At 52.0% G+C, this 21,635-nt stretch overlaps 1 pseudogene; it reads right to left on the bottom strand.

The window, feature by feature from the left end:
• Positions 1-9,651: 9,651 nt before the first annotated feature.
• LOC144929117 (zona pellucida sperm-binding protein 1-like) lies at positions 9,652-20,357 on the bottom strand (annotated as a pseudogene).
• Between the last annotated feature and the right edge of the window lie 1,278 nt (positions 20,358-21,635).

The raw sequence follows: 21,635 nt of genomic DNA, 5'->3' as shown, positions 1-21,635 counted from the left end.
AATATCTGTGAGAGTAAGGGGGAGACATTTATGGCGGGGTGGGAGGTTGAGGCAACTTGCCTGGCGACAAGTTTCACACAGCCAGACAACAGGGCGATTAGAAGAGCGCAGCAGGGCGCGCTGCAGATCAGAGAAGCTTTGAAAGCCAGTTTCATGACTGGCCAGGGTACGCTGTGAGAGGAGTTGTTGTTTCTCTTAAAGTTACCTGCCCCCCCCATATATATATATGAAAGGAAATAAAGTCACAATTGTTTAAAAACCGTTCTGTATTAGTTGTTGCACAAAACATTGAGAGAAATCAGAAGCTAGAGGGGGGTATTGGGTTAGGGGGGTGGACGAGGAGGAGGGAAGGACTAGTCCAGAAACCAAATCAAAATTTAGGATATGCCAGCTTTCTGCTGCTTGTGCAATCCTCTGGGGTTGACTGTGTTGGTCCCCGCAGCCTCCCCCCCTCCCCCCCGCCATGTTCTTGGGCATCTGGGTGAGGAGGCTATCGAACTTGGGGAGGAGGGAGGGCGGTTATCCAGGGGCTGCAGTGGCAGTCTATGGTCTTGCTGCCTTTCCCGCATTAGATCCACCATACAGCGGAGCATATCAGTTTGCTCCCCCATGAGCTTGACCATAGCATCCTGCCTGCTCTCATCGCCCACGTCCTTCCTCTCTTCATATTCATGTAACGCTTTACACGACTCTGCAATTGTTTGCCTCCATACACTCAACTGGGCCCTATCAATGCGGGAGGACTGCAAGAGCTCAGCAATCGTTGTCCCGAGTTCATTTTTCCACCTTCTAATCTGGGACGGAGTAGATAGGGGCTGCATTGAAACATTTGCGCCTGCTGCAGGAGAAGAAAAAGGGAGGGTAGTATTTTAAAAGATACAGTTTAGAGAACAAAGGGGACGCTGTTTCTCAGTGAAACAGGCAATTCATAATACACAGCACGTGTTCTTTCTGTACAAGGTCTCATTTTGCCTCTCAGACTGAAGTGCTTGCCACTTTGGTGTGAGTAAGCCATCACATGCGGCCGGGCAACAGAATTCAGCTTGCAGCTCCTTGATTTTTTTTGTACGACACTGTTCTGTTTCCCTGGAGTAGCCTCTTTCCGTCATGGCAGTGGAGAGTTTAATGTACGTATTTGCGTTCCTTTTTTTGGAACATAGTTGTGCCAGAAGAGATTCGTCTCCCCAACATGCAATGAGATCCAGTACCTCCCGTTCAGACCAAGCTGGAGCTTGTCTGCGAATCCTGGACTGCGTGGTCTCTTGAGATGGTGGACTCTGCACGGTCTCCTGTGCTGGTGGACTGTGCTGATGGTGACCAAACAGGAAATTCAAAAGTTCCAGGGGCTTTTACTGTCTACCTGGCTCGTGCATTGGAGTTCAGAGAGTTGTCCGGAGCGGTCACAAGGGAGCATTCTGGGATAGCTCCTGGAGGCTAATATTGTCAAATTGCGTCCACAGTACCTCTAACCCGGAACTGCGATCTCAGTTTTAGTGTTACTCCACTTGCCAAGGTGGAGTACAGAAATCGGAGTAAAGAGCCCTTTAAATTGAAAAAACTGGTTTGGTCGTGTGGATGGAACCAGTTTTATTTCGAGGTAACTCGCCTAATTCTGAAATAACTGCGTACTGTAGACCAGGCCCAAGTCTCCCTACTTCAGCAGGAGAAACATTTGGCCATTTTTCTATCATACTCAGCACTTTTCCCCTAAGTGGAGAAGTTTCATCCTCTCCTCCAACTCTCTCCTGTCTGGTGTCTCTGCCCCAGAAGTCAATGGAAGGATTCCCATGGACTTTGAAGCAGACCTTTTCTGTCACGGGAAAATCATCCCTCACCTTCAGTGTCTGGAAGAAACCCCACGCAATGACGTTTTACACATCTTCAGAACTGGCCTTTCAGTAGACTACTGAGGCCTCCCTTCTTCTTCACCCTGCCTTTAGAATTAGGGATGGCCAGGTTTTTCCGTTTAAAGATTTTTATAGGGAGCAGTAGCAGAAATACAGAACTTACACCCTTGTGTCTGAAACTTGTTCTTCTGCTGCCACCCTATTGTATTGGCTCCAGGGTAGTTTGGTTAGCTAAGCCTTCCCCTTCCATCACTGTAGTCCTGGAAAGCACACTGCTGCCCCCTCCCCATAACTGCCCATCAGCCAGTATTGACCCCCAGTTTTGCATCATTTAAATACACCATTGAGTTGTTGGAGGAAACAGCTTATTGCTATTGTTCTATCCTGGCACAGATCAGTGCTGGCAATCCTCATTCAAACATTGTAGCTTGCACCACTCCCTTTGGATTGTTTCTGGTACCCTAAGGCAATTATATGTCTTACTTCTGTGCCAAGATGATACCAAGTCTTTCATGTGCAGGATTGTCTATGCTGACTGCATTGTCACATCATTTAGCTGGTAGAAGGAAAGTCACAGGCACCCATCCAGCTGCATGCAACTTGTATCTCCAGTGTTGCGTTACTGCTTATAGTTGGCTGTCCGCTGCCACTATTGAGCTTTCAGGGAACCCCCTCTCTTCTGTCACAGACTTTAAGGCCAGAAGGGACCTGAGCTCCTGAGTAGTCTGAGCCCCTGCACATTACAGGCTACAGAACCTCACCCACCCACTCCTGCAATAGACCCATGACCTCTGTCTGAGTTAGCGATGTCCTCAAATAATGATATAAAGACAAAACTAAACAGAATCCCCACATTTACATTAGTTTAAACCTGCAAGTGACCCGTGACCGGTGCTGGAGAGGACGGCAAACCCCCACCGACAGGGTCTCTGACATGGGGGAAATTACTTCCCAATCCCCAAAATGGTGATCAGTGAGACCCTGAACATGTGAGCAAGACCCACCAGCTAGATACCTTGGGGAAAGAATTCTCTATAGTAACTCAGAGCCCTCCCCATCTGGTGTCCTTTAAACCAGCCCTTGGAGATCTTTGCAGCTCGCAGTCACAGAGCGCTCGTGTGCCATTGTAGGCAGTCTCATCCTACCCTCCCCTCCATAAACTTATCAAGCTCAGTCTTGACGCCAGTTACGCTTTTTACCGCCCCCCCACTCCCTTTCAAAGGTTGCTCCAGAATCTCACTCCTCTGATAGAGAAACTTTTGTCTAATCTAAAGCCTAGACTTGCTTATGGCCAGTTTATATCCATTTGTTCTTGTGTCCACGTTGGTGCTTATGTTAATTCCTCTCTGATAGTAATCCCTCTGATGCATTTAGAGAGAGCAGTCATCTATCTCTCCTCAGCCTTCTTTTGGTTAGGCTAAATGAAAGTATTTCAGTCTCCTCTCCTAAGTGAGGTTATCCATTTCTCTGGATATACTAGTAGCCCTTCTCCATATCTGGTCCAGTTTGAATTCATCTTACACATGGGAGACCAGAATTGCACACAGTATTCCAGATGAGGTCTCACCAGTGCCTTGTATAATGGTACTAGCACTTCCCGCTCTCTACTGGAAATACCTCACCCGAGTATCCCATGACTGGGTTAGCCTTGTTGCCAGCTGCATCAGAGTGAAATCTCAGAGCGATCCTGTGATCAAGTAATACACCCAAGTCTCTCTCCTTCTCTGTTGCTTCTAGGAGATAAGTGCCCAGCTTTCAGCAATAATTCTCATGGTTAGTCTCCAAGTACATGATTTAAGCACAGAAGCAACGGCCTTTACAACTACAGCACGATCTTTATGCTACATTGAAATCTTAGCAAATGGCAAATTCATTGTCTCGTGCCTATAAACCACCAGGCTTCCATTCATTATTGTGCCAAGCCATCACACAATGCTTTTTGCAGAGAGTAACAAAAAGCATGATCCCTGCTGCCATCTTCTTACAGTCCAAGACTCTGACCTTGCAACACTCCATTTTGGGATGCAGGAGTACACACGTGCACCCAGTCAGGCAGAATCGAGCAACACAGCTTCTGCCGCCAACTCTGCTCTCTCGCTATTGCCACGCTTGCAAGCTTCTCCATGTTGTCTGTCCTGGGCTCCCACCTCTGTGAAAGCCACAGAAGACAACCATTGTCAGTCTTTGTTTGGCTACCGTGACCCAAACAGCACAGCTTCCGCTGCCACTCTGCTCTCCTACGTTTCGCACCCCTTTTCCAGGATTACCCATGCAAGCGCCATAGCCATGGAGCCCGATCAGATCTCTGCTGCATTTTGACCATTGTAAATACCTCATGCATAATCCAGCAGTATGTGCAGTACCTGCAAGACTGGGCAAGGAAGTGATGACAGCACGATTACTATACTGATGAGGACACGGACACAGATGGCACGGCATGTGGCGATTGGGAGATCATGGTGCTAATGGGGCAGGTTCATGCGGTGGAACGCCGATTCTGGGCCCAGGAAACAAGCACAGACTGGTGGGACCGCATAATGTTGCGGGTATGGGATGATTCCCAGTGGCTGCGAAACTTTCATATGCGTAAGGCCACTTTCATGGAACTTTGTGACTTGCTGTCCCCTGCCCTGAAGCGGAAAGACACCAAAATGAGAGCAGCCCTCACAGTTGAGAAGCAAGTGGCCATAGCCCTGTGGAAGCTTGCAATGCCCGACAGGTACCGGTCAGTCGGGAATCAGTTTGGAGTGGGGAAATCTACTGTGGGGGCTGCTGTGCTGCAAGTAGCCAATGCAATCAATGACCAGCTGCTATCAAGGCGAGTGACTTTGGGAAACGTGCAGACCATTGTGGATGGCTTTAATGCGCTGGGATTCCCTAAGTGCGGCGGGCAATAGACGGAACACATATCCCCATCTTCGCCCTGGAACATCAGGGCAGCCAGTACATAAACCGCAAGGGGTACTTTTCCATGGTGCTGCAAGCACTGGTGGATCACAAGGAACGTTTCACCGACATCAATGTGGGATGACCTGGAAAGGTGCATGACGCTCGCATCTTCAGGAACTCTGGTCTGTTTGAACAGCTGTAGGAAGGAACTAGGGGCTGCATTGAAACATTTGCGCCTGCTGCAGGAGAAGAAAAAGGGAGGGTAGTATTTTAAAAGATACAGTTTAGAGAACAAAGGGGACGCTGTTTCTCAGTGAAACCGGCAATTCATAATACAACAACAGAATTCAGCTTGCAGCTCCTTGATTTTTTGTACGACACTGTTCTGTGTCCCTGGAGTAGCCTCTTTCCGTCATGGCAGTGGAGAGTTTAATGTACGTATTTGCGTTCCTTTTTTTGGAAAATAGTTGTGCCAGAAGAGATTCGTCTCCCTAACACGCAATGAGATCCAGTACCTCCTGTTCGGACCAAGCTGGAGCTCGTCTGTGAATCTGGGACTGCGTGGTCTCTTGAGATGGTGGACTCTGCATGATCTCCAGGCGGGGGGGCCAAGGACACTTGGGCCTAGTACGCAGAGCTGCTGCAAGTGCCTCCAGGCAGGAGGGGGGCCAAGGACACCTGGGCCTAGTACGAGGGGGCTTTATCGACACTCGTGGTCTTCCATCCCCTCGAGTTACCTAGTGGCCATGCCCCAGTGTCCCCAACATTCTTATCACTTGGCTAGTTCCAGAGGTATAAAAGAAAGAATCAAAACCACTGTCTGCGAGTGTAAGGGCCTTCTCTTACTGTGACAGTTTGGGCCCTGTGCTTAGGCTTAGGCCTTTGGCTAAGCAGCAGAGGCAGCCATAAGCTGGGAAGCGAACAGTCACATCCTCACATTCCAAACTAGTCACATTGAAATAAGGTGCTATTGGGCTGTTAGGCACTATCAGGACAGGATTGTATTCCTATCACCTCCAGAGAAAGGGAAGTGCCTAGCAAATGTAAAAGGAAACTTAGTTTGATAGCATCCTGTCTGGCAAGAACTCACTTATCAATAGCTGGGATGTGAAATCCTCACTTCTGTCAGGTTTCAGAGTAACAGCCGTGTTAGTCTGTATTCGCAAAAAGAAAAGGAGTACTTGTGGCACCTTAGAGACTAACCAATTTATTTGAGCATAAGCTTTCGTGAGCTACAGCTCACTTCATCGGATGCATACCGTGGAAACTGCAGCAGACTTCATATATACACAGAGAATATGAAACAATACCTCCTCCCACCCCACTGTCCTGCTGGTAATAGCAAATACTCACCAACAACCACATACCACACAACAGAACCACTAACCCAGGAACTTATCCTGGCAACAAAGCCCGTTGCCAACTGTGTCCACATATCTATTCAGGGGACACCATCACAGGGCCTAATAACATCAGCCACACTATCAGAGGCTCGTTCACCTGCACATCCACCAATGTGATATATGCCATCATTTGCCAGCAATGCCCCTCTGCCATGTACATTGGTCAAACTGGACAGTCTCTACGTAAAAGAATAAATGGACACAAATCAGATGTCAAGAATTATAACATTCATAAACCAGTCGGAGAACACTTCAATCTCTCTGGTCACGCAATCACAGACATGAAGGTCGCTATCTTAAAACAAAAAAACTTCAAATCCAGACTCCAGCGAGAAACTGCTGAATTAGAATTCATTTGCAAATTGGATACTATTAATTTAGGCTTAAATAGAGACTGGGAGTGGCTAAGTCATTATGCAAGGTAGCCTGTGTCCTCTTGTTTTTTCCTACCCCGCCCCCAAGATGTTCTGGTTTAACTTGGATTTAAACTTGGAGAGTGGTCAGTTTGGATGAGCTATTACCAGCAGGAGAGTGAGTTTGTGTGTGTATGGGGGTGGGGGGGATGTGAGAAAACCTGGATTTGTGCAGGAAATAGCCCAACTTGATTGTCATGCACATTGTGTAAAGAGTTGTCACTTTGGATGGGCTATCACCAGCAGGAGAGTGAATTTGTGGGGGGGGGGGGGGGTGGAGGGTGAGAAAACCTGGATTTGTGCTGGAAATGGCCCACCTGATGGTCACTTTAGATAAACTATTACCAGCAGGACAGTGGGGTGGGAGGAGGTATTGTTTCATATTCTCTGTGTATATATGAAGTCTGCTGCAGTTTCCACGGTATGCATCCGATGAAGTGAGCTGTAGCTCACGAAAGCTTATGCTCAAATAAATTGGTTAGTCTCTAAGGTGCCACAAGTACTCCTTTCCTCACTTCTGTGTTGTCTTGTCATTGTAGTTCCCACTTTGCTATTGTTTGTCTGTATAATCTCTGTCTGGTTCTGTGATTGTTCCTGTCTGCTGTATAATTAATTTTGCTGGGTGTAAACTAATTAAGGTGGTGGGATATAATTGGTTACATAATCATGTTACAATATGTTAGGATTGGTTAGTTAAATTTCAGGAAAATGATTGGTTAAGGTATAGCTAAGCAGAACTCAAGTTTTACTATATAATCTGTAGTCAATGAGGAAGTGACTGGGTGTGGGTGTGGGTGGGCATGGGGGTGTGGGAAATGGGAGCAGGGAATGGGGGTAAGAAAATTGGAATCATGTTTTGCTAAAGGGGGAAATGAGAACAGGGAATGGGAGTAAGGAAGTTGGAATCATGTTTGGCTAAGGGTAGGAATGGGAACAGGGACACAGGTGTAAGGCTCTGTGGTGTCAGACCTGGGAAAGGAGGATACTAAGGGAGGAAACTGGAATCATGCTTGCTGGAAGTTCACCCTAATAAACATCGAATTGTTTGCACCTTTGGACTTCGGGTATTATTGCTCTCTGTTCATGCGAGAAGGACCAGGGAAGTAAGTGGGCGAAGGAATAAGCCCCCTAGCAAATACACCTAAATTCTTAAAGTACAGGCCTTTGCAGACAGGCCTGAATATCTATATCCTAACAAGGTTATCCATTTCTCTGGATATACGAGTAGCCCTTCTCCATATCCGGTCCAGTTTGAATTCATCTTACACATGGGAGACCAGAATTGCACACAGTATTCCAGATGAGGTCTCACCAGTGCCTTGTATAATGGTACTAGCACTTCCCGGTCTCCACTGGAAATACCTCACCCGAGTATCCCATGACTGGGTTAGCCTTGTTCCCAGCTGCATCAGAGTGAAATCTCAGAGTCATCCTGTGATCAAGCAATACACCCAAGTCTTTCTCCTTCTCTGTTGCTTCTAGGAGATAAGTGCCCAGCTTTCAGCAATAATTCTCATGGTTAGTCTCCAAGTACATGATTTAAGCACAGAAGCAAAGGCCTTTACAACTACAGCACGATCTTTATGCTACTTTGAAATTTTAGCAAATGGCAAATTCATTGCCTTGTGCCTATAAACCACCAGGCTTCCATTCATTATTGTGCCAAGCCATCACACAATGCTTTTTGCGGAGAGTAACAAAAAGCATGATCCCTGCTGCCATCTTCTTACAGTCCAAGACTCTGACCTTGCAACACTCCATTTTGGGATGCAGGAGTACACACGTGCACCCAGTCAGGCAGAGCAGGGACTCAAACCCATGTCTCCTAGATCTCAGGCGAGTGCCCATGCATTTCTTGGATACACATGCCTTTCTGCTTTTTCCATGAAGAGTTTTGAGGCATTGGTTTTGCCTACTGCAGGATGAACATTGACATTTAATGAACCGTTTGTGTTGCTTGGCCAGCCCTCAGCACGTGCTTAACTCCATGCATGCGTGAAGTCATTACCACCTGCACATTAAGTGTTTGCAGGATCCAGTCCCACAGTAGGCTACCCTAGAAGATGGTAGTAGAGGGGTTAGAACAGTTACACCACGTTAGCGTGACAGTCCCTGTGGGTTCTACAGTAGGTGGAGGGTGTTGATGTGGTAGGAGCAGTGGGAGAGGATTTTAGCTGTTGGAAGGGGATTTGGAGAGGAGCTGGAGGGCTGTAGTTTCCCCAGGTGAGATGGAAGGAAACTAATGCAAATGGAGAAGGGTAGATTGCCGTGTAGACAGAGGTGAGTGCGTAGATGTAGCCGAGGTAGCTTTGGCCTAGCCAGATCAAGCAGTAGAGCAACAGCAGCACAGGCTACCCACTGGAGTACGACCCAGAGTCCCAGCTAGTCTTGTATAGGCCATGCTTCCACTACCGTTATTTCAACTAGCTTGATGAAAGCTAGCTCACTTGGGTCTGTGTGTGCGCACTACAGCCATGCTTTGGAGTGCCCCAGAGATATAGCTTAAGGGTCAAGAAGCAGGAGATACCAGTTATGGGGCAGATCCCAGCTGTCAGGGAGGATGCTTAAGGTCTTGAAGCATCAGGTTTCCCAGTCACTAACACAATGGGGAAATCTTCTCCACCTCCTGCCACAGCCCCCACAGAAGACACAAGGGTTTCTAGTTACCAGACTTAGGCGTGTCCCCCAGCTGGCTCACATGGACTTCATGTGAGACTGGCAAGCGCCAGTAGTTCTTATTGCGTGCCCAGGGGAGTTAGAATCCAGCTATTCACAGTAAAGTTAATCAAAATGTCTCTAGTTCGGCTGAGTGGCTTCCCCTCCCCCTAGATAGGACCCCAGGAGTGAGAGAAAGCCATTTGATTTACCTTGTCTAGTGCTAGCTTGCAGTCTTCTTCCTGTCCTCTATGCTACATCCTATTCTGGTGTCTATCCCTGCAGAGAGGTCTGTTCTGCTGCTGAATGGGGAAGAGCTACAAGGCTAGTAGCAGACCCCTGGCCTCAACAACTGCTGTTCCCTCCCCCAGAGGGACACACGCTACCACAAGACATTAGTGCACTCCAGAGATTTTATTTCTGCTCCTCTACCTTATTTTACAGTCATCTGCCATGGAAGATTTGGGACCTTGTCATCCAGCTGCTTCTCCTATGGAGTAGTGTCACAGTAACGAGAGAAGCCACAGCCACCAATGAAAGCATGGCCAGAAGCACCAGGGTCAGGTCTAGTCTGGAGACAGGGTCTGAAGGAGGAGGAGGAGGAGAGGTTAAGACAATCCAGATTTCTGTAGGGTCTAAAGTGTGGAGATGACACCTAGACTTCCCTGCCCCAGTGGTGCTCCCCCTACCGCTTAGGCCAGCCTTCATCAGAAAGATACTTGAATTGTCAACTCACTTTTTAGACTGTGAGCCAGCACCACCATCCCATTGATAGCCATCCAATAGAGGGCAGAGGCAATGCTAGCCCCAGTGCATTGAGTGCCACAGAGGCTCAGGGCATACAAGTCACCACTGAGGTGCCATAGTGTCCCCCCCGCTTCCCCCAAGTTTGCTGGTTTTTGAGACATCCTATGAATGTCCATAGGATAAGGATATAACCCAACATTGGCCCACTCATAGGAAGCACTCACAGGTATGGTGTCAGCCAGCATTAGCTTACATATGGATCATCAAGGAGTGACTTCTGCATGTAGCCCCCCTCCCCCCATGAACATTTATATTTGAACCCCCTAGACAGCATTGACTTGCTGTATTCCAGGTTACTGTGCAAGATGCCAGTTGTCCTACTAGGGTTTAACAGAAACCTCACCCTTGTTCTCATAGACGTGCTCTCTCCACGGCTCAGGGCTCTCCTGGAAGATCACAGGGCCAGGAGAACTCACCAGGTCCTGGGGCTCTCCTGTCCCATTGTCGATATCCAGGAACCGGCGGCCTCCTGGCAGATGGAATGGAGAGTTAGGGAGCTGTCTGTCCAGCGCACTCACAACCAGAGGGCCCATCGTGATGAAATGCAGCGTCACCATGGACTCAACCATGAGTCCTTACAGGCCTCCTGACAGGTTGTGGTACCAGGTATTAGATCTTCCTGAATTGCTTATTTGAAGTGTGGGAGAAGTTGGGAAGAAAGGCCATTTCATCAGGAGCAGCAGACACTCCACTCTCCAGAGGCAATTTCTAGTATTGTCTCCTACATAGGGCAGTTGTAGGAGATTAGGCCATTTACCTCTTCGTCTTAGCCCATCATACCCTAGCTAGCGCTACAGGACATGGTAGAGGTACATAACGAGCTGGGCTGAACGCCTTGCAGTCAGTGTATAGCACAGGGCTGGGCAAACTTTTTGGCCTGAGGGCCACATTAGCACTGTAAAACTATATGGAGGGCCAGGTAGGGAAGGCTGTGCCTCCCCAAAGAGCCTGGCTCCCTCCCAATTCCTGCCCCCCGACTGCCCACCTCAGAAACCCCCTCTGCCCCCCAACTCCTTGTCTCCTGACTGCCCCCTCCCAGGACCCCTGCCCCTAACTGCCCAATGGGACCACACCCCTATCCAACCCCCCGCTCCCTGACAGCCCCTGCTGGACTCCAATGACTATCCAATGCCCCCTGACTGCCCCCCCGAACCTCTGCCCAATCCAACCAGCCCCTGTCCCGACTGCCCCCTGACACCCTCTGCCCCTTCTCCAATCCCAACCCCCTTATGATGCTGCTCAGAGCAGTGGGAGCTCACAGCTCCTACCGGAGCAGAGTGCTGGAGGCGTGCTGAGGCTGCGAGGGAGAGGGACAGCACAGGAGGGGCTGGGGGCTTGCCTCCCCGGCCGGGAACTCAGGGGCTGGGCAGGATGGTCCTGTGGGTGGTAGTTTGCCCACCTCTGATATAGCAGGACAGGCAGATCTCTGTTCACTATGAGTCCTCTGGTATTTGGGATGGGAGCTTGTAGAAACCCACATGGATTTCAGACCACTCCGACTTACTTGTAGCAGCTCCTGATGGGCACAGGGTCCTGCAGGGCTCCAGCCGGGAGGGGTAGCAAGCTGAGGCGCTACAGTAAATGTACACCTAAAATCCACACAAGTGAGAATGGAGTTAGTGAGTGACTGGCCAGTGCTGGTAGGAGGCAGGAAGTAGATCCACAGCTATCGGTTTGGTTCTGCATGTGCAGCGCCTCAGCAGAGACTGAGGAGGTCAGGACCTGACTAAAATAGGAGCTCCTGCCCCTGCACTCCGACTTCCCCCTCCTCACCCGCTTTATATGTGGGCCCCTTCTCACCTCTCCCTCAAGTGCCACCTGGGAGGCGGAGTCCACAAAGGCAAAAGTGGAGAGGACGAAGCGCTGGTGGTGAGTCGGGAAGGGCAGCTCAGATGAGGCAGGGCCCACGGGCACAAGCTGGGTTCTGTAGTTGTCTCCCAGGAACGGGCACCTGGGAGCAAGACATGAGAGAAGGGTGGACCAAGGAAACCGCCTTCCTCCTCCCCAAGCCATGCTCCCCCTCCATCCCAGCCACTCACCCGTCCACCAGGATGGGCCACTGCGGCTGCTGCAGGGGGTTAGCGCTTGGGGTGGCCCAGCACTGGTGCAGAACCAGAACCAGGGACGGGTCTGTTCTGTGCAGGATGCGAACCTCCATGTAGACAGGGTCCCTGAGCACCTTCACCACAGGGTAGTCTCTCTCTGAGAGATAGGATCTGTAGCTCGGGTCTGTGGGGGAGAGGGTAGGAGGAGAGCAGAGCTGAGACACCTGTGGTCCTTCAGGGGGATGGGATCTCCGTGCTGGAGTGAGGGGTCACCTACCTGTGGCGATGCGCAGCTCAAGCCGGAGGGGTCCTGCCTGGGTGACTGGAGCAGGTGTGGGGGGCAAGAAGACCTCGACCTGGACTGGCAGAAAGTCACTGGCATTGTAGATGCAGCGAGCATGGAGGCTGCACAGGAGAGAGCAGAGGGAGGAGACAGGGGCTGATGCTCTGTGACTTCAGCTTGAGGCCACGTGGTGTCTGGCAGTGACCTTATTAGTGCTCGAGACAAGCAGGATCAGGCCCTATCAGTACTTGGATGGGAGACATCCAAGGATGCTAGTGGATCAACCCTTTTAGCAACTCAGATGTTCTTCCCTCCAACTCAGGGACTCAGCAGGAGTGTCTGAGCACGGCCACATGGGGGCCTTCTCAGACAGGCTAGAAGCACCTGCTTACTTGTCCTCACATCTCTTTTGGCAGCATTCTCAATGTAAGCAGGGGAATAGTCCTGCTCTTGTGGGGAACTTTCCTGGCTTCTGCACTACCCCGGTGAAGTGGGCTAGCGAAAGGATCCGAGTCCTCGCTCCCACTTCCTTTATCCAGTGGCCTCCCTGCCCTTCAGGGCTCCCCTCCACTCTCCTGTCTGGCAGAGTTCTCGTAACCCCAACAAGGCTAGGCCCAGGATTCTTGGGGGGAGGGGGGGAGAGGGGGCTCGACCCCCAACCCTGCTGTGGTCACCTAGGACTGGGGCTAGGGTGTCCCCACTCCGGGGTACTCTCTGCACTGGGCACTTCTGACCCATGAGCATTACATACAAGGTAAAGCAAATGCAAGTTATCTAATCAACTATTTTAGAAAGAAGGAAACATGGGAAAGGTTAAAGGAAACACATGACCTGACTCTGTGACCCAGGCAAATCCAGCTCACACGGAGGACAGGACCTCCCTGGCCTCCTGACTCTGATTAGCCTGCCCACCCTGTCAGTCAGGCTGACCTGGAGCATTGGCCTCTCCCCATTGTTCCTGGGGACTGTCACTCTCAGGGTCCTGATTTCCCAGAGATCCTTCCCCTTTTAGTACTGGGAGCTAGCCAACCAGTACACCTCACTGAATGTTAGTAAGGGGGGCAACAGTCCCTACATCAAGCTTTCTTTCTACCAACCCTGTAGGGAGTTATTAGTCCCTCAGGGTGGCCCCATGGAGCCCTTCTCGGGTCAGGCTGGCTGTGCCTACTTGTCATTGGAGATCGCACAGCAAGTGGCATTTACAATCATAAGATTAGGATTGGAAGAGCCCTCAGGTGGTCAGCTAGTCCAACCTGCTGCTCAAAGCGGGACCAACCCCAACTAAATCATCCCAGCCAGGGCTTGGTCAAGCCAGGTATTCAGAACCTCTAAGGATGGAGATTCTGCCACTTCCCTAGGTAACCCATTCCAGTGCTTCACCACCCTCCTAGAGGGATAGTCCCGTCCCCAATAGCCATCCTAGACCTCCACCACTGCAGCTTGAGACCATTGCTCCTTGTTCGGTCATCTGCCATCACCGAGAACAGCCAAGCTCCATCCTCCTTGGAACCCCTTCAGGTAGTTGAAGGCTGCTATCAAATCCCCCCTCACTTGTCTCTTCTGCAGACTAAATAAGCCCAGGTCCCTCAGCCTCTCCTCATAAATTATGTGCCCCAGCCCCCTAATCATTTTTGTTGCCCTCTGCTGGGCAATCTCCAAATTTTTCCACATCCTTTCTGTTGGTGAGGGCCCAAAACTGGACACAGTACTCCGGATGGGCTTCACCACTGCTGGTGAGAGGGGAATCACTTCCCTCCATCTGCTGGCAATGCTCCTACTAATGCACCCCAATATACCAGTAGCTTTCTTGGCAAGAAGGGCCCACTATTCATTCGTAGCCAGCTGCTCGTACACTGTAATCCCCAGGTCCTTGTCTGTAGAACTGCTGCTTAGCCAGTCGGTCCCCAGCCTGTACCAGTGAATGGGATTCTTCCCTCCTAAGTGCAGGACTCTGCACTCGTCCTTATTGAAGCTCAGATTTCTTTTAGCCCAATTTTCAATTTTTCTAGATCTCTCCCCCCAACTTAGTGTTATCCATTAACTTACACCCTCAGCAAGCCATCCCATCATCCAGATCATTAATGATAATGAACAAAACCAACCCCAGGACAGACGCCTGGGGCATGCCGCTTGATACCAGCTGCCAACTAGACAGAGCTGTTGATTGCTACCCGTTGACCTTGATGATCTAGCCAGCTTTCGAGCCACCTTTAATTCATTCATCCAGCCCCTACTTCTTTAACTTGCTGTCAAGAACACTGTGGGAGACTGTAACAAACTTTGTTAGAGTCAAGGTATATCATGTCCACCGCTTTCCCCACATGCGCAGAGCCAGTTCTCATCATAAAAAGCAATCAGGTTGGTCAGGCACGACTTGCCCTTGGTGAATCCATTTTGGCTGGTCCTGATCACCTTCCTCTCCTCCGAGTGCTTCAGAATGGATTCCTTGACAACCTGCTGCAGGATTTTTCCAGGGACTGAGGTGAGGCTGACCAATGTTGGCATTTGATCAGACAACGTAAAACCCTGACTCTTGGACAGTCAGCTGCACAGAGTGTCCTTCCCTTCACAAAGCAAGATTTTGCCCCATGCCCCATTAGGGATCAGGTGCATTCCCCCACTCAGAAAAGGGGATGTCTGTGACTGCAGGGAATCCATACCTGTAGAACATCCCCTAAGTCCTTTGGTGGTAGGAGAGGCTGCTGGAAAATTGATGGATCAGATCTTTGCCAGGGGAAAGGATCTGGCCTCACGCTTCCACTGTGGAAGGGCTGAAGACTGCTCACCATCACTTCCTTGCTAGTCAACAGAGCAGGCCAACTTACATGAAGGTGCTGTCCCAGCCCTTCCACAGTGGAAGCGTGAGGCCAGAAGACTGCTCACCATCACTTCCTTGCTAGTCAACAGAGCAGGCCAACTTACATGAAGGTGCTGTCCCGGGTGATGGAGCCGTCCGGCCCAGTCCGGATGTCGATGCCAGAGATCAGCTGGTTCTCATAGATCAGTTTGTCATGGATCACCTGGAAGAGTGGAGACATGGGGCAGGTTAGTCCCCCAAACCCCTGAGCAGAGCACTCACCCTGGCTTCCCGTGGGTGTCCCCTCACCTGGACTGTGGTGCCGCACTGCATGAGGGGGAAGCGGAAGATCACAAAAGCCTCAGTCATCCTGATGGGGTCACACCCTGCCTGGGCATAGGCTAGCCGGACACTCTCCAGGATGATGGGGTGATCAGACATGTCCCTGGAGACCACCAGAACAAAGTGACCATCCAGGAGGCACTGAACAGTGACTGCAACACAAAGGAGCAGGATTAAGTATAGATGTTCCTGGTAGAGGAATTGGGCAAGAGTTCCATGCCACACTCAGGATGATAGATTGGAGAAGAGCCATGAGAAATATTAGAAAACAGGCCTTGTAGTGACCAAATTCTGTCTCTTTAGACAGAGAGAAGGTTAAGGGGTGACTTGATTACAGTCTAAGTATTTAAATAAGGTGTAGATCTGAGAGCGAGGGTAGTTAACTCTTGGAATGGTTTGTCCAGGGTCATGGTGGATTCTCCATCACTGACAAGGCAAGACTGGATGTCTGCCAAGAGATCTGCTGGAGGAATTATTTCAGGGAAATCCTATAGCTTGTGTTATACAGGAAATCAGACAGACTAATGATCACAATGGTCCCTTCTGGCTTTGGAATCTATCAAATGAAGCCCCATGGGGGTAAGTGGGTTTGTCTGAGACAGCATGATTGCAGCTCATGTTGTGCAGGAACGAGACACAAGCCGGCAAAGTTATCCATCGATCTGATGATGGAGCACCAGCCTGTACCGTCTGATGGGTCTTCCTCTGCCACCACACATTTGGTGTTGGCTCTCAAGATCTGCCAGGCATTGGGCAACTGAGGAGAGACCGTGATGTAGGAAGAATCCCTTTGCACACAACTGATGCCAGCTGCAGCCTAGGGTGAGAGTTAAAGACATTGCATCCAAGTCTAGTTCACCATGCTAGTAGGTGGTGACCAAACTCATCTGAGACGTACGGTGTGTCACCAAGCTTCCCAGGACAGAGATGACAAAAGGCTCCATAACCTGACATGAGGGCAGGTCTCCCACCTGTGTTGCCAAAGTAGCAGGGAGTGGTGAGGTCAGTCTCATCATAACAACAGCCAGCCTGGAAGCAAGCAGCTTGGCCTGGGGCATCCGCACAGGGCATCTTCCCAGCCACCACACGGCACTGCTCCTCTGTGAGATGCGCCCCTAGAACAGCAGGGTGTGGATTAAGGAGAGCTAGAGAGCCTCTAAAGAGATCACGAGAGACCCTTCCCCAGAGACTTTTTAAGATCTGTAGTGACCTCTGGACAAGTGGCTGACCTCAACACCAGTCCAACCCTCCTCCCCTTCCCCAAAGGGCTGCAAGAGCTCCCACAGTGGTCCTCCATCCCAGCTCACCCTGCCCCCCACAACCATAACCCCAAACCACATACCACCTCAGACAGCATTGTGCTCAGATCCCCACCCCTGTCCTCCAGATGTAGCATGTTGCCCTTCTCTGATAGCAGGCTTAACATGTCACTTGGAAATTCAGGCTCCTGATCTGCTGCTGTGTCAGAGGAGAGCCCCCACCTGCACCCTACAGCCCCCTCAACACAGCCAGCAGTGTGGTCAACTGTAATTTATCACTTAGCAGTTCTGAGGTGGGTTTCTCTAGCCATCTCATGAAATAGTGAGCAGACGCCTGCTCTATGAATTTTTCCTTTATTGAAGTCACCATCTCCCTTTACGGACGATGGGGCAGAAGCTAGCAGGTTGGCCACCATTTCCCCATAGCCGATCAGAGGAAAGTGTCCCTCATAAACATGGCTGCGAATTTCTTTCATGAGACTGAAGCTGTACCTACAGGCAAAGTGGATGCCACTCTGGTTTAGGGGGAGGCCTAGACAGGACTCTAGGAGAGGGAGGGACTAAGAGCTGAGAAGAGCCTGTGAGAGACACATGGGGGGTGAAGGAGACAGATTGCAAGCAGATGTGGGGGTGAGATATGAAGGGATACAACATCAGATCCCAAACCCTGGGATACTGGAGGAACAGGGGAAGCCCCTCTGAGCAGCCAATCGCAAGGACACATTGGTGCATGTGTGACTGGATTTTGTGCCAAAGAAGCTCACAGACTTTGGAAGCAAGTGCCTTCCCCCTAAACTTTGAAAAACCAGAAGGCAAATAGCCACCCCTTCCCCTTCAAATAAACTGGGGGCGGGTGGGGGAAGAGCATGATTTCTAAACGAATCTCATTTTTGATTATGGCTTACAACACTGTCAACACCAGCTCAAGACAAGGTTCAGCTCCTCTGAAGACCACCACAGGAGTCAGAAGTGGACCATGAAACCTTCCATTAGAGGGGACCCACATGCACTCAGACCAGTTAGAGGTCACAGACACCCCCACACACCTATGTTGCTTGGTGGAGGATATATTTGGGGCACCGGGCGCACCGGGCCCGGCGGCGGCTGGGGCACCGGGCCCGGCGGCGGCTGGGGCACCGGGCCCGGCGGCGGCTGGGGCACCGGGCCCGGCGGCGGCTGGGGCACCGGGCCCGGCGGCGGCTGGGGCACCGGGCCCGGCGGCGGCTGGGGCACCGGGCCCGGCGGCGGCTGGGGCACCGGGCCCGGCGGCGGCTGGGGCACCGGGCCCGGCGGCGGCTGGGGCACCGGGCCCGGCGGCGGCTGGGGCACCGGGCCCGGCGGCGGCTGGGGCACCGGGCCCGGCGGCGGCTGGGGCACCGGGCCCGGCGGCGGCTGGGGCACCGGGCCCGGCGGCGGCTGGGGCACCGGGCCCGGCGGCGGCTGGGGCACCGGGCCCGGCGGCGGCTGGGGCACCGGGCCCGGCGGCGGCTGGGGCACCGGGCCCGGCGGCGGCTGGGGCACCGGGCCCGGCGGCGGCTGGGGCACCGGGCCCGGCGGCGGCTGGGGCACCGGGCCCGGCGGCGGCTGGGGCACCGGGCCCGGCGGCGGCTGGGGCACCGGGCCCGGCGGCGGCTGGGGCACCGGGCCCGGCGGCGGCTGGGGCACCGGGCCCGGCGGCGGCTGGGGCACCGGGCCCGGCGGCGGCTGGGGCACCGGGCCCGGCGGCGGCTGGGGCACCGGGCCCGGCGGCGGCTGGGGCACCGGGCCCGGCGGCGGCTGGGGCACCGGGCCCGGCGGCGGCTGGGGCACCGGGCCCGGCGGCGGCTGGGGCACCGGGCCCGGCGGCGGCTGGGGCACCGGGCCCGGCGGCGGCTGGGGCACCGGGCCCGGCGGCGGCTGGGGCACCGGGCCCGGCGGCGGCTGGGGCACCGGGCCCGGCGGCGGCTGGGGCACCGGGCCCGGCGGCGGCTGGGGCACCGGGCCCGGCGGCGGCTGGGGCACCGGGCCCGGCGGCGGCATGTAGCGCATGGTCTCCTCTGGGGTTAAGTCACGTTCAGTGGGCTTGGGGCAGGTCATGTTCACGTCACTGGTGGCAGCTATGGCCCCGGTGCTCAGTAGTTCCTCCACTTGGACCCTCAGGTGGTTATGGCCATCCTGCAATGAAAGCAGAAGGATTAGTAAGGTTGTGGTGAAATGGAGTGTCCCTGGTTGCTCAGCCCAGGCCCCCTCTGCACAGGCTAGGGTCGCCAATTTTGGTTGGCCATGTCCCCGGAGGTTGTGTCACATGACAGTCTTTAATTAAAGATTAAGTGTTAATTCCTGGAGACCGAGGAGAATCCAGGAGGGTTGGCAAGCTTAGCACAGGCTGTGTGACAGTAGGTAGGGAACTGCAGCAGCCTGGGTACAGTAGCTGGAGCTCATCAAGAACGTGGCTGTCAATTGTCCTACATATGAGGCCAAGAACCTCTCTACATCAATACATTGTGATTTAGAGGCAAGTGTTGAATGTAGCAGCAGGGATGATGGAGACACTGAAGCCTCTTGTGCCAACTCACTCACCTGCCTGAGCACATGGCAGCCGTTATAGCCAGTGGAGAAGGTCACCTCCCCCTTCTCGCCAGACGTGATCCAGTGGAGGCAGATGGAGCAGTTTGTAACTTCAAAGCGAGTCCCAAACTCATCTGTGGATAGAGTCACACTCAAACAAACCTTCATCCATGGGCAAGGGTAAGTTAAGGCACTCTAGTTCAGAGACATAGGAAGGCTTTAACGTATGAAGCAGGGACTATGTCTTGCTCCATCAGTGGTATCTTTGGGTAGCTGGATTTGGGTTTCCAGCCACCCCCAAATTAGTCTTTATTTGCCAAGTTTCTCCTAAATCCACCAAGGAGAGTGGAAGGGCCCCAAACCCTGGCAGTACAAGCGCTGTCTTGCAGCAATGCATGGCAACAGCAATACTAGCTTCTAGGACTCCCACCTGACTGTGTGATAGAGTGGAGACATTTCAGGGGGCCAAGCCAGAGTTTGGGAGGCCTCCCTTCAGAGTATTACCCTCATCAGGCACTCTTGTCTTACAGTCAGACGAGGCACCACTGAAGTCAGCCAGATAATACCTGCTGGCTTCCTCAGTCAGAAGCACCTCCTAGGGTTAAGGACAGCAACTAAGTGAGAAAGAGTTATAGTAGACACTGAAAAATTAGATCCACAATTAATAGAGAAAGGAAGTCCTCCTGCCAGGCTAGAGTTACCCACTGGAGACAGGGGAACATTCAATAGCCTCTAAGAAACCCTCCAGCATGTTTGTTTAAAAAGGACCCTGAGCATAGGTGGGAGTGTCCTTGGCTGCTTATTAAGTAAGCCCCACAGCAACTTACCCACAACTTTGAAGTGGACGGTGCGGCCCTGGCTGGGAAAGACCAGCAGCTGCATCCCATAGTCTCCACAGTCATACTCATATCCATGCTGCAAGACAGAGAAACTGACCCTGCGGAAGTCCCCCTGCCCAAGGGCTGTCCCCAGGGACCAGAGCAACACTAAGCCCACAAAATACCTACAGCCCAGCCCCATAGCTGAAGGTACTAAGGAAGAAGCCCAGCAACCCCACAGCTACTTCTCATAGCTAGAGAAGCTGTGGGTGTGGGGCTTTGTAGGGAGAGCGGAGAGGTGGGACTGGCATGTGAACCAGGTGAGCAGAGAGGCAGCACCTGGGGAGCTGTCTGCTGCTGTTGAGGGGCTGGGTAAAAAGTGCAAAGCTCAGGATGAAATGGAAACATAACCTTTGAATCCCCCAACCAAAATCAAATAAACAAAAACCCCTCACAGTGAATCCTAGTGTTACTCTGGCTTTTGGGATGTCCCCTCTCTTGCTCTGTCTTTCTCTCCCTCTCCTTCCCTGTGACCTTCACTCTCCCCCTTTTCGCTCTCTCACACTGCGAGGTGTCAGTGGGAGGGAAGGGAAACTCCTTCCAAGAGTCACTCTCTTCCCAGTGGGAGAGGAGGAGCTAGAAGAAACTGCTATTGAGAGGGAATAATTGGAGACCTGCCCCGATCTTGGCCTAATGCCCACCATTTCCAGTCCTCATCTATCCTAACCTGTGACCTCCCTTGTGTCACCATAACAGCCATTCCTGGCCTGTGACCAATTCTGCAGTAGATACAGGAAGGGGCAGCACACTAGTCCCAGGTCAGTACAGTGACTTTTGGGGGCAGGTTGGTCTGGGTGGATCCAGGACTGTGAGTCATAGAATCACTAAATCATAGAAGATCAGGGTTGGAAGAGACCTCAGGAGGTCATCTAGTACAACCCCCTGCTCAAAGCAGGACCAACCCCAACTAAATCATCCCAGCCAGGGCTTTGCCATTATGGTCTGAATTTGAATGTGGCTCTGCCACAGATTCTCCATGCCCTTGGGCAAGTCACTTGACTGTTATTATTATTTGTATTACAGCAGCACCCAGAGGCTCCAATTGAGGTCAAGGCCCCATTGTGCTGGGTGCCGGACATAACGCCTAGTAAGAAGCAGTTCCTGCCCCAAGGGCCAGATTCTGCATCCCATCCTCCTGTTGATTTAAATGGGACTGTTCCCAGAGCAAGTTACTGCTCAGTGTAAGTAAGGGTTAGAGCTGCTCTGCAACTGGTTTTTTCCCCTATAGAAACTTTTGACTATTTGGTGAAATATTGAAAAACCCCAAATTTTCAGACTAAAACTGAAAAAATGTTGGTGAAAAACAAACATTTCTGGGCCCTAATTTTCAACTGAAAACAACATTTTGACAGGGAAATACTGTCATGGTGTCTTGTGGGAGGTGTAGTTCAGGTGCCTCATGGTCCCATTCTCCTCTATGGGCTGTGCTGTCTAGAAGGACTACATTTCCCATGATACACCACAGTCTTC

Source organism: Lepidochelys kempii, chromosome 6, assembly GCF_965140285.1.
Source record: "Lepidochelys kempii isolate rLepKem1 chromosome 6, rLepKem1.hap1, whole genome shotgun sequence".
NCBI lineage: Eukaryota > Metazoa > Chordata > Testudines > Cheloniidae > Lepidochelys > Lepidochelys kempii.
The sequence above is the reverse complement of the archived record's forward strand: the minus strand, read 5'-3'. Positions and strand labels throughout refer to the sequence as shown.